Genomic DNA, 12508 nt, shown 5'->3' on the forward strand with positions numbered 1-12508 from the left:
GTGTGAGCTAGCCCAGCCTGAGTGTGAATCGGCCTGGCTGAGGGGGAAAAGCCCATTGGAATCTGTCATGGTGTCCTGGTGGGCCAATCCACCCCTTCCTGTAGGCAGGCATATTTAAATGGTTCTTTTGGGAATACATATCATGTGACCTATTGGTAAGTGCACATGCTTATCAGAATTGGTTGTTTGGTCCGTCAGTATGCAGTCCAAGTGTGTACCCCACATAACTCTAACAGCAGCCTAACCATAAGTATACTCGAATCCGTTCCCTAACCCTAATTACAGATTTAAGGTGCATACACACTAGACAACGTCGCTCTATGACCATTCATATCGTTCAGTGACGTCACGCACCGGCCGGCCTTACATGCAGCTCCTGGATGACACTCCAGATCGAGAATGCGTACACCACCGACAGCGAGGATCATTGCCAGCCCACGGGGCTGCGCATCGATCGTCGCTGGCGGCATACACACTTGCATAGAAAATGAGTGACGTCGTTCAGGAAGGGGGAAAATGAGCGATGTTGCTCATTTTCTTGGCAAGTCTGTATGTACCTTAACATTAACCATAATTGATTTCTAGCCCTATCCTTAAAATTGTCTGTCAGCGTTAAACTGTCATCATTCACAATCTGGACATTATAACAGTGTTGACATTATGACAGTATCATGTTGAATGGCGATATTCTGTACAGTAATTTAAACAATCTGAATGTTGACAAACTGTCTGCATACTATATTTAGTTACAATTTGATCAAGTATATTTAAAAGATTTTAAAGGACTATAAAAAATATTTCAAAGTATGCTGCATTTTAGGCACTGATTTATAACCCACCTAACAAGGTCAGATGTAGCAATTAGACCCATTGTGAGCCCATTATCCTATTCTCCAGATGACTAATTCATGTAATACAGTGAAACTTGAACTGCAAATATTTCTGTGTAATATAAAAAAAACTCTATTGAATGATATAAATGTAAGTATTAGAATAGCATAGCAAACCTGAATATGTAACTGTCTGTTTGCAGTCACATGACTACATCCCATCTGTTTGAACCTCAGAGTCATGTTTAAGGATAATTTCATTTTTTTAATTCTATTTTTCTTTATGCATTCACTTTAATTTACATTTTTCTAGTAGAAACCAGTCTTTTGTCTGCTTCTCAGTCTAGTTGGTCATTAAATCTTTACCCTGTTATACTACACTCAGGACCTTGGCCCTCATTCCGAGTTGTTCGCTCGCTAGCTGCTTTTAGCAGCAGTGCAAACGCTAAGCCTCCGCCCTCTGGGAGTGTATCTTAGCTTAGCAGAAGTGCGAACGAAAGGATCGCAGCACTGCTACAAAAAAAGATTGTGCAGTTTCAGAGTAGCTCGAGACCTACTCCTACCTTGCGATCACTTCAGACTATTTAGTTCCTGTTTTGACGTCACAAACATGCCCTGCGTTCGGTCAGCCACGCCTACGTTTTCCCAGCCACTCCTGCGTTTTTATCTGGCACGCCTGTGTTTTTTCACACACTCCCCAAAAACGGTCAGTTACCTCCCAGAAACACCCACTTCCTGTCAATCACTCTGTGGCCAGCAGTGCGACTGAAAAGCGTCGCTAGAGCTTGTGTAAAACAACATTGGCTGTTGTGAAAGTACGACGCGCGTGCGCAGTGTGCCCCATACGCATGCGCAGAATTGCAGTTTTTTGGCCTGATCGCTGCGCTTTGAATGAAAGCAGCTAGCGATCAACTCAGAATGAGGGCCCAGGAGGCATGTACAGATGGGATGGTAGAAGAACCTAGTAATGACACTGGACATTAATATAAAGATTGGTCTTTTTATGAATCTGTATGGAATACAGTATTAATATGTAACAATATAAATGGTCTATAGTATAGGCTGTATCAAACATTTAAATAGTATAAATAAGTGGTTATGAAAAGGTTATACTTTCCATAATAAATAATAGAAACAGTACTGCACTTTCTAAGCACACGTTCTCCCACCTCATGGTAAGGTTCCTGTCACTTCTTCCTAGTAGCTACTCTCTGGTTCAGTGCCCTGATTGAGGACTATTTACAAACACAGCAAACTTGGTAGAAGAAGCTGCAACTACTGGGCATGTGCAGCAGCTCTGCTCTGTCCCTTAAACTGCATGATGTGGCAGCAGCTCTAGAAATCGTATTATATACTATTGTTATTTTTTTCACAATTTGAGCCATTCACCATGAGCAGGTGGGTTTCCGGGCAACCTGAATCCCCCCTGCATTTGCCTATGAGTAGCACTGTGTTTTACTGTCACTGTGTACTACTTGTTGTTGTACAAGTATTCTTTATTATATTGTCCTCCTATTAATCCACAATGTTATGTTATGAAGTCCTTAGAGTTTTATAACATGCTGTGTCTGCGATCTGTGCATCATTTCCAAAACTTGGCATGGGTATAGTTACAGCTTTTATCATAGTAGACACAGCTTCTTGTAATTGCAGAGACAGCAAGTCACCATGGACAAAGTTACAATGGCCCTCCAGGACATACTAATAATACAGTAACAGTCACGTAAACATGTCAATCTTTGCAGACTGGTAACTAAACATAAACTGTGTTCAAAATATGATGTTTAGATTTTAATGTTTATGCCATTTTTTCAACATACAGCACCATGATGATTATAAGGGACAGCTAAACATAAAGAATTTTAATTGTAAATATCAATTATAGGGTCACATATGTCATCTCAGATAGCACAATGGCAGGGTTTAGAAAAACCAAGGCTTCCAATTTCTTGCTCAGCTGAGCCCCCTTCCAACAGTGGGTGCATCCCCCTGCAGTTGTTATCCGAGATGCACGGTAGCTGACAGTGGATAGGATACAGTATGTGTCTCTGTGTTTAATCCATTGTAGGAGTTAAGCAATGACTGTTCCTGAACAAGTGGTACTGTGGGGGTGCTACATCAGATGGCATTGTCATCTGGAACACCTCTGCTAAACCTATAAACATTAGACTAAAGTGTTCTTGCTGTGTATTTGTCTGGCTAGACAGCACTCGTCCCAGCAGTCTACACAACTAAATCCTGTTGTGCTACAGATTAAGCAGATTTCAGTCAGTACATTCTGCCATTCCTGTACCTCATAAACTGTATATATACTTACATGAAACTAGTTTGTTGTGGAATATTTGCAGCAAACACTAGGAGTAAATGTACAGATTGAGCTTCCTTAAGTCATTATAGAAGATAAAATCACTCTTACACCCTTACAACCAAAAACTAAATTGATCATCTCTTTTAATGTCACCTATGAAATAGCTCTCCGATTACTCAGATTTTTGTCTGCCACAATGCCACAAGGACAGAAACTCTCAACACAATTAAAACTACAAGTAAGGGGCTGATGCAGAGTTAAATGCAGCTTCTGTCATTTTATAGGCTGTACTAGAAAATTGACAGTTATCTCTTTAAAGAGAAAGTATGCCTTTTTGCAGATGACACACCACGAGGGGTAAAACAAATGATTGAGGATCTAGGTAGACTAGAGGAATGGTCAAGAGTGTGGCAATTACAGTTTAATGCCAAAAAAAATGCAAAATCGTGCACTTGGGTGTCAAAAATCCAAAGGCTAAATATAGTATTAATGGCACTATACTGGAAACTACTGAGGAGGAAAGGGATCTAGGAGTCACTATTTCAGGTGACTTAAAGGCAGGTAAGCAATGTAACAAAGCAATGAGGAAGGCTAGTCAGATGCTTGGCTGCATTGGGAGAGGAATCAGCAGCAGAAAGAAAGAAGTAATAATGCCACTGTATAGGTCATTGGTACGGCCTCATCTAGAATGCTGTGTTCAATTCTGGAGGCCATATCTTCAAAAGGATATTAATACATTAGAAACTGTACAAAGGAGGGCAACTAAAATGGTGCATGGCCTACATCACAAAACATACCCAGAAAGACTAAGAAATCTCAATATGTATAGTTTGGAGCAGAGAAGGGAAATGGGAGACATGATAGAAACATTCAACTATATCAAGGGCTTTAACAAAGTCCAGGAGGGAAACATTCTTCAAATGAAGAGAAGCAATAGGAAACGAGGACATGCACTGAGTCTGGAGGGAGGTAGGTTCAGGGGAAATTTGAGGAAAAATTACTTCACAGAAAGGGTAGTGGACAAGTGGAATAGCCTCCCATCAGAGGTGGTAGGGGCTAAGCCAGTAGAGCAATTTAAACATGCATGGGATAGACATAAGGATATCCTTACAAAGAAATACGGAGCAAATAAGGTATAATAAATATGGTAAAAAAGTGGTAGACTAGATGGGCCAAATGGTTCTTATCTGCCATCGCATTCAATGTTTCTATCTCTGTCCAAGATTTTATATTTCTCTCTGTAACTAGAAACAGGTGGGAGATGTGGCCTTATAAAGGAAAGGCAAGAGCTGCTCCTGATTCCACAATTGGAGCCCTGTATCCTGGTAGGACTAAGTCACTAATGTAGAACCCAGGGAAACATCCGGACAGATAATACAATTTTATCTGCAACAGAGGTTAGAAGTTTTACCAGTAATGATGAGATTTTTTTTGTGTATAACACCATAGAGCACAATTCAAAAGGGATACCAGGAGAAAATAGAGTATATCCCATTAATTGATAGGACCATTTAAATATAAGCCCTTTTCCAATCAGTAACACCCCTTTCCTCCAGAAGAATGGCTTTTTTTGCTCTTTGAAAAATCAGCAATTGAGTTCTATCCAGTGGCAGCTCATTACTTGTCTGGCTGGGGGGTCTGCAGCACTTTCCTCCCTGCTCTCCTGGTGATTGATAGCTAACATCCCCAGGAGGTGGGGCTTAGGTCCAACAGCAGTTGGGGTCGGTGCTTAGCCCTGGGAGCAGGGCTTAGGTCCGGCGCTGCTAAACAACCTGGCTTCTATGGAATGTATCAGCTAGAGCCCATAGAAGCCAGATAGAGCTGACGTTATAGCAGGGGAGTGTCTTCCCATGGGATGCTCTATGTCTGCTATTGCAGTCCCATGGGGATCAAGCACCTCCCCTATGTCTGCCTGTCTGGCTGTGATTAGCATATGGGAAGTCACTGCCACTGATAGGCAATCCCTGTATTTGGCAGATTTTAATGTGGGAGTGAGGTGGTGGTGCTTTGTGCTGCTGCAGTCCTAGACCAGTGGCTAGATTCTGCCAATGGTTCTATCCCTAAAACTTCATTTTATGTATTTACCACTGCTGGGCCAAAATGTTTAGTCCCACCACCTCTCTCGGACCACTATATGCCCTGGGGTCCACACACAGTTAATCTTGCCACTTTATGCAATCTGGTTTTATACTGAATATATGATTAAGCTGGACATACACTGCAAAGTAATGCAAACCAGTGCAACTATGCAAAACAGCCGCCCACACAACTGGTTGTAACAATTATCATTCAGTATACAGTATGACAATCATTCCCATCCTGAAAATGGCTGTAAAACCGACTAGTTTGCTTGGCTTGCTTATCAAACCTGAAACCTGGGGCAGTACGGATGGTGTAATGTTTAGCATTACTGCTTCACAGCACTGAGGTCATGGGTTCGATTCCCACCATGGCTCTACCTGTGTGGAGTTTGTATATTCTCCCCGTACTTCCACGGGTTTCCTCCGGGTACTCCGGTTTCCTCCCACAATCCAAAAATATACTGGTAGGTCAATTGGATCCCAACACAAATTAACCCTAGTATGAATGTGTGCTCGTGTACATGTGGTAGGGAATATAGATTGGAAGCTCCACTGGGGCAGGGACCGATGTGAATATAGTCTCTGTAAAGCACTGAGGAACATGTGTGCGCTATATAAATAATGAAATAATAATAATAATAAAACCTCTCCAATCCACCAGACCAGCTGTGAATAAAGTCACCAATTATTGTACCCCTCTCCTCTGTGTTTCTCTGCTGGTTGGCTGCACTATTGCACTTTCTCTCTTTCCACTTTATCTCCTACCTTTTATAAATCTTCCCCTCCAAGCTTAGATAAATCTCCGCCACAGTCTGAAATGAAACTATAAAAGGGATACTGAATGTTTTATGAAGAGTAACATTTAGTCTTGGCTCTCATTAAAGCAGAAACAGTTTTTACAGTCAGCTAACGTAACATTTGTTATGGATGGAATTAGTTTAGGAGACACCATATGACGTTTCTTTAGAACTATTCAATGTAGCAAGAAAAATATACTTAGCTAAAAATGGCGCTATGAGCTCACTTGCAGATGCAAGAAAATATGGAAGTCATCTACAAGTATTTCATACAGTATCATGTAAAATATCTAAGTATTTCTCCATCTGCAGAATGTCAAGTATACAGACAGATGAGCTGTTTTTTGAGGCTTAACAACACAACCAGCTGAAAAGAAAACAGACCTTTCCAGCAAGGGTCACTTGTTTAAATTGTTGACCGTAACTCAAATAATATTTCTACAGGATTTCGTTAAAAATTTTACTATCTCATCTTACTGTAATTCAAATACAGATTGGCTTTTCTCAATGAGTAAAAAGTTCTCTTGTGAAACCATACACATTAATTGGTAATTTGTAATGACACATGTATTTGGTGTTGCTGCATATGGCTACCTCACAACAGGATTTTGCAGGTCACTCCAGATTATTGGAGGCCAAAGGTCATATGTCCTACAGGGAAAGGGCGACCTAATTTGCTGTGTTGTACTGGATGTGTATGTACTCTTGCAAGGAATTGTTCTGTTGACGTTATTAGAGTAAGCAGTGCCTAAATTAAAGTAATACACTATAAGGACTGTATTTAAAGTCACAGCTAATATATTTTATGATGCACCTTATATACACAATAAATGACAGTATAATAAGTTTAATGATAATAGGCCAATATTTAGGGAAATTAAACTAGTATCACCATGTTTTTCTTATCATTATAATAAAACTGACTGCTGATAGAAATTACTTAATCAAGTCTCAATATGCAACATAACTTAATATGTATGGCACACATAGAGATGGTCTATTATTTATTTATTAACAGTTTCTTATATAGGGCAGCATATTCCGTTGCGCTTTACAATTAGAACAACAATAATAGAACAATACTGGGTAATAACAGACAGACGTAGAGGTAGAAAGGCCCTGCTCACAAGCTTACAATCTGCCCTTGTCTAACTCTGGTTATTACACTGTTAATACAACAATACACAAGCCACCTTCCTCACTGTTAGCATAATGAGTGTTGCGCATGAACACCAGACAGAACGTGCACACCGAGAGTGTATTATTACCAGTTATTTATATAGCACACACATATTCCACCGCGCTTTTTGGCCATTCACATCAGTCCATGCCCCAGTGGATCTTACAATCTAAATTCTCTAGCACATGTATACACGCACACACACATTCACGCTAGGGTTAATTGTTTGTTGAGTTGTGGGATGGGTCAGGATTACCCAGAGGAAACCTCTCCTGGCCCCACAGCACTGCTCAGCTACTCACCTCAAACTCAGACTGCTTTCATGAAAATAGGAAGAGGCAGTGTGTGACAACAGTGAGCAACAGAGGGTAATACCAGTGAATGGGTGACAGGTGGAGGCAGTGGGTGGCAGAAAGAGCATGATGGGAGAGAGAAGTGACGGGGAGAGATAGTGGGAGATAGATAGACAGTAGGTGACAGGAAAGGGTGATGGGAAGAGGCAGTGAGTGACATGGAAAAGCAGAGGGTGATGGGGAGAAGATGATGCTGTGGAGTGGAAGAGAGTGAGGCAGTGGGTGATGGGGAGAGATAGTGTGAGACAGAGAGGTAGTGGGTGACAGGGGGAGGTAGGGGTTGACAGGAGCAGATGAAAGTGAGAGGCAGTTAATTATGCTAGGGAAAGGCAGAGGGTGACAGAGAGAATGTGAGAGGCAGTAAGTCACAAGGAGAAAGTAAATGGGGAAAGGCAGTGGGTGACGGGAGGTGAGTGACGCTGGAGAGAGGCAGTGGGTGACAGTCAGAGGGTGAGAGGCAATGGGAAACTGCATTACTAAGAACAAAAATAACAAAAACATAAAAAAGAAATCTAAAGCTTGCCATTAATTAGACCAACGGGTTCAGTATGAATTATCGATGTCCGGGATGCCAGCCATCAGTATACAGATGGCATCCCGGCTGTGAGTAGGCTGGCAGCGGGGCGAGCACAAAGAGCAAGTTCTGTTCCCACTCTATGGGTGTCGTGGACCTCCATGAGTGGAAATAGCCCCTGTAAGCTGGGATTCAAGCTGTTATTTTTGTCAGCAGTTGGGATTCTGGCATCGGTATCCTGACCGCCGGGATCCCAACTGCCGGCAAATGAACTACATCCCATTCCAACTTTCCTCCAACCATCCAACTGACTAACTTGTCTGTCCAACTAAAATTGTGTTCCTGACACCTAACCAACTTTTTCATCAGACCAGCCAACTTCTCTACAATTTATGATGTCACAGAAGTAGGCGGACACATTCATAGCCACACCCACTTACTAATGCTGCAGCTTTGGGCACTGTGGCACATACAGTCCATACTGTCATATTGCTCACCTACAGACTGTTGGGAGCTTCTAAACATCTCTGTTCACTCCCATTTCTGCAAAATAGCTCTGCCTCCAGCTCCAGCTGCTGTCACTTTATCTTATCTCTGCCCCTTATCCATCCTGATCTCCTAAAGAGGAGACAGCAGCAGCCTCTCCCCTCCAATCTCCCCTGGTCTGGCTGTGCCTGCTCTCTCAATACCTTCCCTCGTCCTCCAGTGTCACAACCTATCCCACTCCATAATCTCTGGTCCCTACAACAGTTGGCTTCTGTAGAACTACAAGTGCCATCATGACCTGGATGAATGACGTGAATGAGATCTGCATGAATGGGAGCAGCAATTGCCGCAGCTTTCACCGAGAGGGCTGTTTAGTGCAGCTGTAGCCACAAAGAGCATGGCTACATCTGTAAGTGCTCCTATAAATGCATAATAAGTGTTATGTAAATCCGGAACAGAATATTTAAAGGTGACTGGGCCAGAGTAGAAAGATAAACAGAAATTGGCACATTTAGTCTTCCCTAAACACATGCACATACATACTTACACACTAGGCTTCATTTTTATCGGGAACCAATTTACCAACTAGTACATTTTTGGATTGTGGAAGGAAACCGGAGTACCCGGAGGAACCCAAGCAAGCACAGGGAGAATATACAAACTCCACACAGTGCTGTAAGGCAGTAATGCTAACCATTACACCATATGAACTGCCCAAGCTCCCCATAGCCGGAGTCCTTCAGTTTCAAAGTATGCCCCCAAAGATATTATATCTACTGGTTCCACAATTTTGTATGTTTTAGATAAAGTCACAAAGATTGTACAGATGGAGCTGCGCTCATCTGATGCAGCTCCATCGCAAACATACTCTCCCAGCATGACTAGGCAATCCGGCACTTAGCCACACCATGGGAGTACACAGAGGCGCTCCCATTACAGTGAATTGGACACATGCGCATCTCACACGCATGCGCGCCCCAGGCGCTGCATTAGGTGCGCCTCCGCGGGCACACAGTGGAACAGACGGAGCCACGATTAGCGTGGCTACATCTGTATATACCTATTCTTATATAAACTTATGCCTGATACATTTGTCATATTAATGGTTTAGTTCAATGTTATTTTTTGTAATTGTGTGGTTACTTTTATTTATATGTAACTTATTTGTAATTAAAAGCTTTTTATTGTTTAATTTTCTAACAATCTGACTTATTTAACTTTGTATGGATAAAATCTTCTAGCGCTGCTTATTTGAAGGGTTGGCACTTCCTTTTTTTTTTTTAAATGGCACAGGTTTACCCTAAGCAGCTGCTGAGGTCTGAATTCCTTTTCCTCTTTTTTTTTCTTTCAGTTAATTATCACCTAGTGGGTTCTTTTTTGTTGTTTTTGTATAATGACAAGGGAGATGAGAGGGAAAATTTAAATGAAAGGGAATTATTCCCTCTGAGGAAATGGCCTGGCCCAAGCGGCTGAGAAATACAGTATGTTAGGGTCCTCCTTTCAGGTGCCCCAGGACCTGACAAAACGGCTATCTGCTACCTCACTTCACTGCAATATTGGTGGCCGCCACATCCACGGCAGTGAAGGATTTTATCACTCACCGGCACCAAACTGCTGCTTTTGGTTGTGAGATTTCAGATTCTGAGATACCAGCTCATTAACATATTCTCGGATGGACGTATATACCAATACAGCAGGCTAATCCCTTTTTGGGGTATAAAAGACTGTTTGATCATCACATTAAAAGTGCCATTCTGGAACTGTGAGTACTCATGATATTAAGTACCAGTTTAGCTCTATACTGCTGCTATTCAGAAGAGTTCATCTGGATACTGTGTAACTTTTTTTTAATTCACTGACACTGTTTCAATTCCTATTGACTTTACTGGTAAGCTACAATGTATGCTCTGCAACATAAACATTGCACTTTACAGGATCCTGGGAACACTAACAAGTGCTTTACCATCTAAGGCTTTTGATTTTATAATTAATTTAATTTTTATTCCATGTTAATTCAATTATCTGTGTTTACTGTTTTTATACTGGCATATGTTTTATATATATTATTTAATTTATCAAAACTGATGAAATCTGTGAGTTATACAATCACCTTGTGCTTTCATTCCTTCTGGTTCATATTTGTATCTTCACCTCCTGGGTTCAGCGACCCATATTGGCAAGGGAGCAAATCGAGTCACGGTTTGGAATAAAAAAAAAAGGTAGTCTTAGGCGCTGTACTGAATAGCGCTGATGCAATAATGTATATCAGCAGCCAACATCTTAAAACTAAAATCACAATGTATATCCTGTAATACCCAGGTAGAGCTTAATAATATATATGATAGAGATGAGCGGGTTCGGTTTTACTCGGATTTACTCAGATTTACCCGAATCTCCTTATTGGCTCACAGACGTCACGTGTTTTGGTTAGCCAATAAGAAAAATCCAGAAAAAATAATAATTTTGCGGTAATTCTGGCGTTAAGAACCGAGTAAATCCGAACCCGCTCATCTCTAATATATGACAATAGTGAATGTAGATGAATAATACTTAATAAAAGTGTATAAACTTCCCGGGGGTGTATATATATATATATATATATAAATATATGTGTATATGCACTTAACAGACATATAAAAATACCATGGTATATATCACAGAATAAATGCAAGAAATACAGAATTTCACAGCTGAGCCCAAAATTGGCTTAGTAGCCTCCAAATTAATCCTTGGTGTGCTGTAATCAGCACCACGGCTGGAATCAGTTGCCGAGCAATGGGAGACGTGACGGGCGGTGAGAGTACTAGCAGGTACAGCTGCTAACCACCGGAGGCTGAAATGAACCGAGGTCTGTAGGGCAGTGGTATCTGGCTATAGTTGTTATTACCCATGTATCCGGCCCAAACAGAGCCAACGCTAGAAACTCAGCAAAGGGATGCAGTTCAAGGAGGCACTGGGCTGGAGAGGCGCTCTCCCTGCTCTCCATCTCTCTGCAGTCTGTTGGTGCTGCCAGGTCATACCGCGGTGCCAGCAGCTATGTGGAAATGGTGCAGCATACACTTTTTTCATTGCAATCAAGGTACAGCAGTGGTCTCTCCCAGAAATTATAGTAGAGTTGACCAAGCCATCAACCCCACTAGCGTGATTGCAGAAAGCCCACCCCCTTACGCCCCATGCCCACAGCGCCTTATAATATTGCTGCTGCGGCCAGCCACGCCGGAGTCCTCATAGCTCTGCTCTTCATTACAGTGAGTAAACCAGCAGCCATTCTGGGAAGAGACAGGCAGCCCAGGGCAAGTGGTCATGGCTGAGCGCTGCGCAGTTCTGGACAGGTCACAGAGCAGCGGGCGGGCATTAGACTGCAAGCACCGCTGAGACTCCGGGATCTTGTGATGTTGCAGAGTCAGACACCTGGAAGTCTCGCTGTACCCTCCCCCTCAGTGTGCCACCTCCCCAGTGGTCTGTCAGTGTAACCCCCCCAGTGTTCTGTCACTGTGCCACCACCTCAGTGGTCTGTCAGTGTCAACCCCCCCAGTGTTCTGTCACTGCGCTACCTCCCCAGTGGTCTGTCAGTGTCACCCCCCCAGTGTTCTGTCACTGTGCCACCTCCCCAGTGGTCTGTCAGTGTCACCCCCCTCCCAGTGTTCTGTTACTGTGCCACCTCCCCAGTGGTTTGTCAGTGTCACCCCCACCAGTGGTCTGTCAGTGTCACCCCTCCAGTGTTCTGTCAGTGTCAACCCCCCTCCTGTGTTCTGTCACCGTGTCACCCCTCCCCCTGTATTCTGTCACTCTGTCACCCCCCTCCTGTGTTCTGTCACTGTGTCACCCCTCCCCCTGTATTCTGTCACTGTGTCACCCCCCTCCTGTGTTCTGTCACTGTGTCACCCCTCCCCCTGTATTCTGTCACCGTGTCACCCCCTCCTGTGTTCTGTCACTGTGTCACCCGATTCCGGTGTTTT

This window comes from Pseudophryne corroboree, chromosome 1 (assembly GCF_028390025.1).
Source record: "Pseudophryne corroboree isolate aPseCor3 chromosome 1, aPseCor3.hap2, whole genome shotgun sequence".
Lineage (NCBI taxonomy): Eukaryota > Metazoa > Chordata > Amphibia > Anura > Myobatrachidae > Pseudophryne > Pseudophryne corroboree.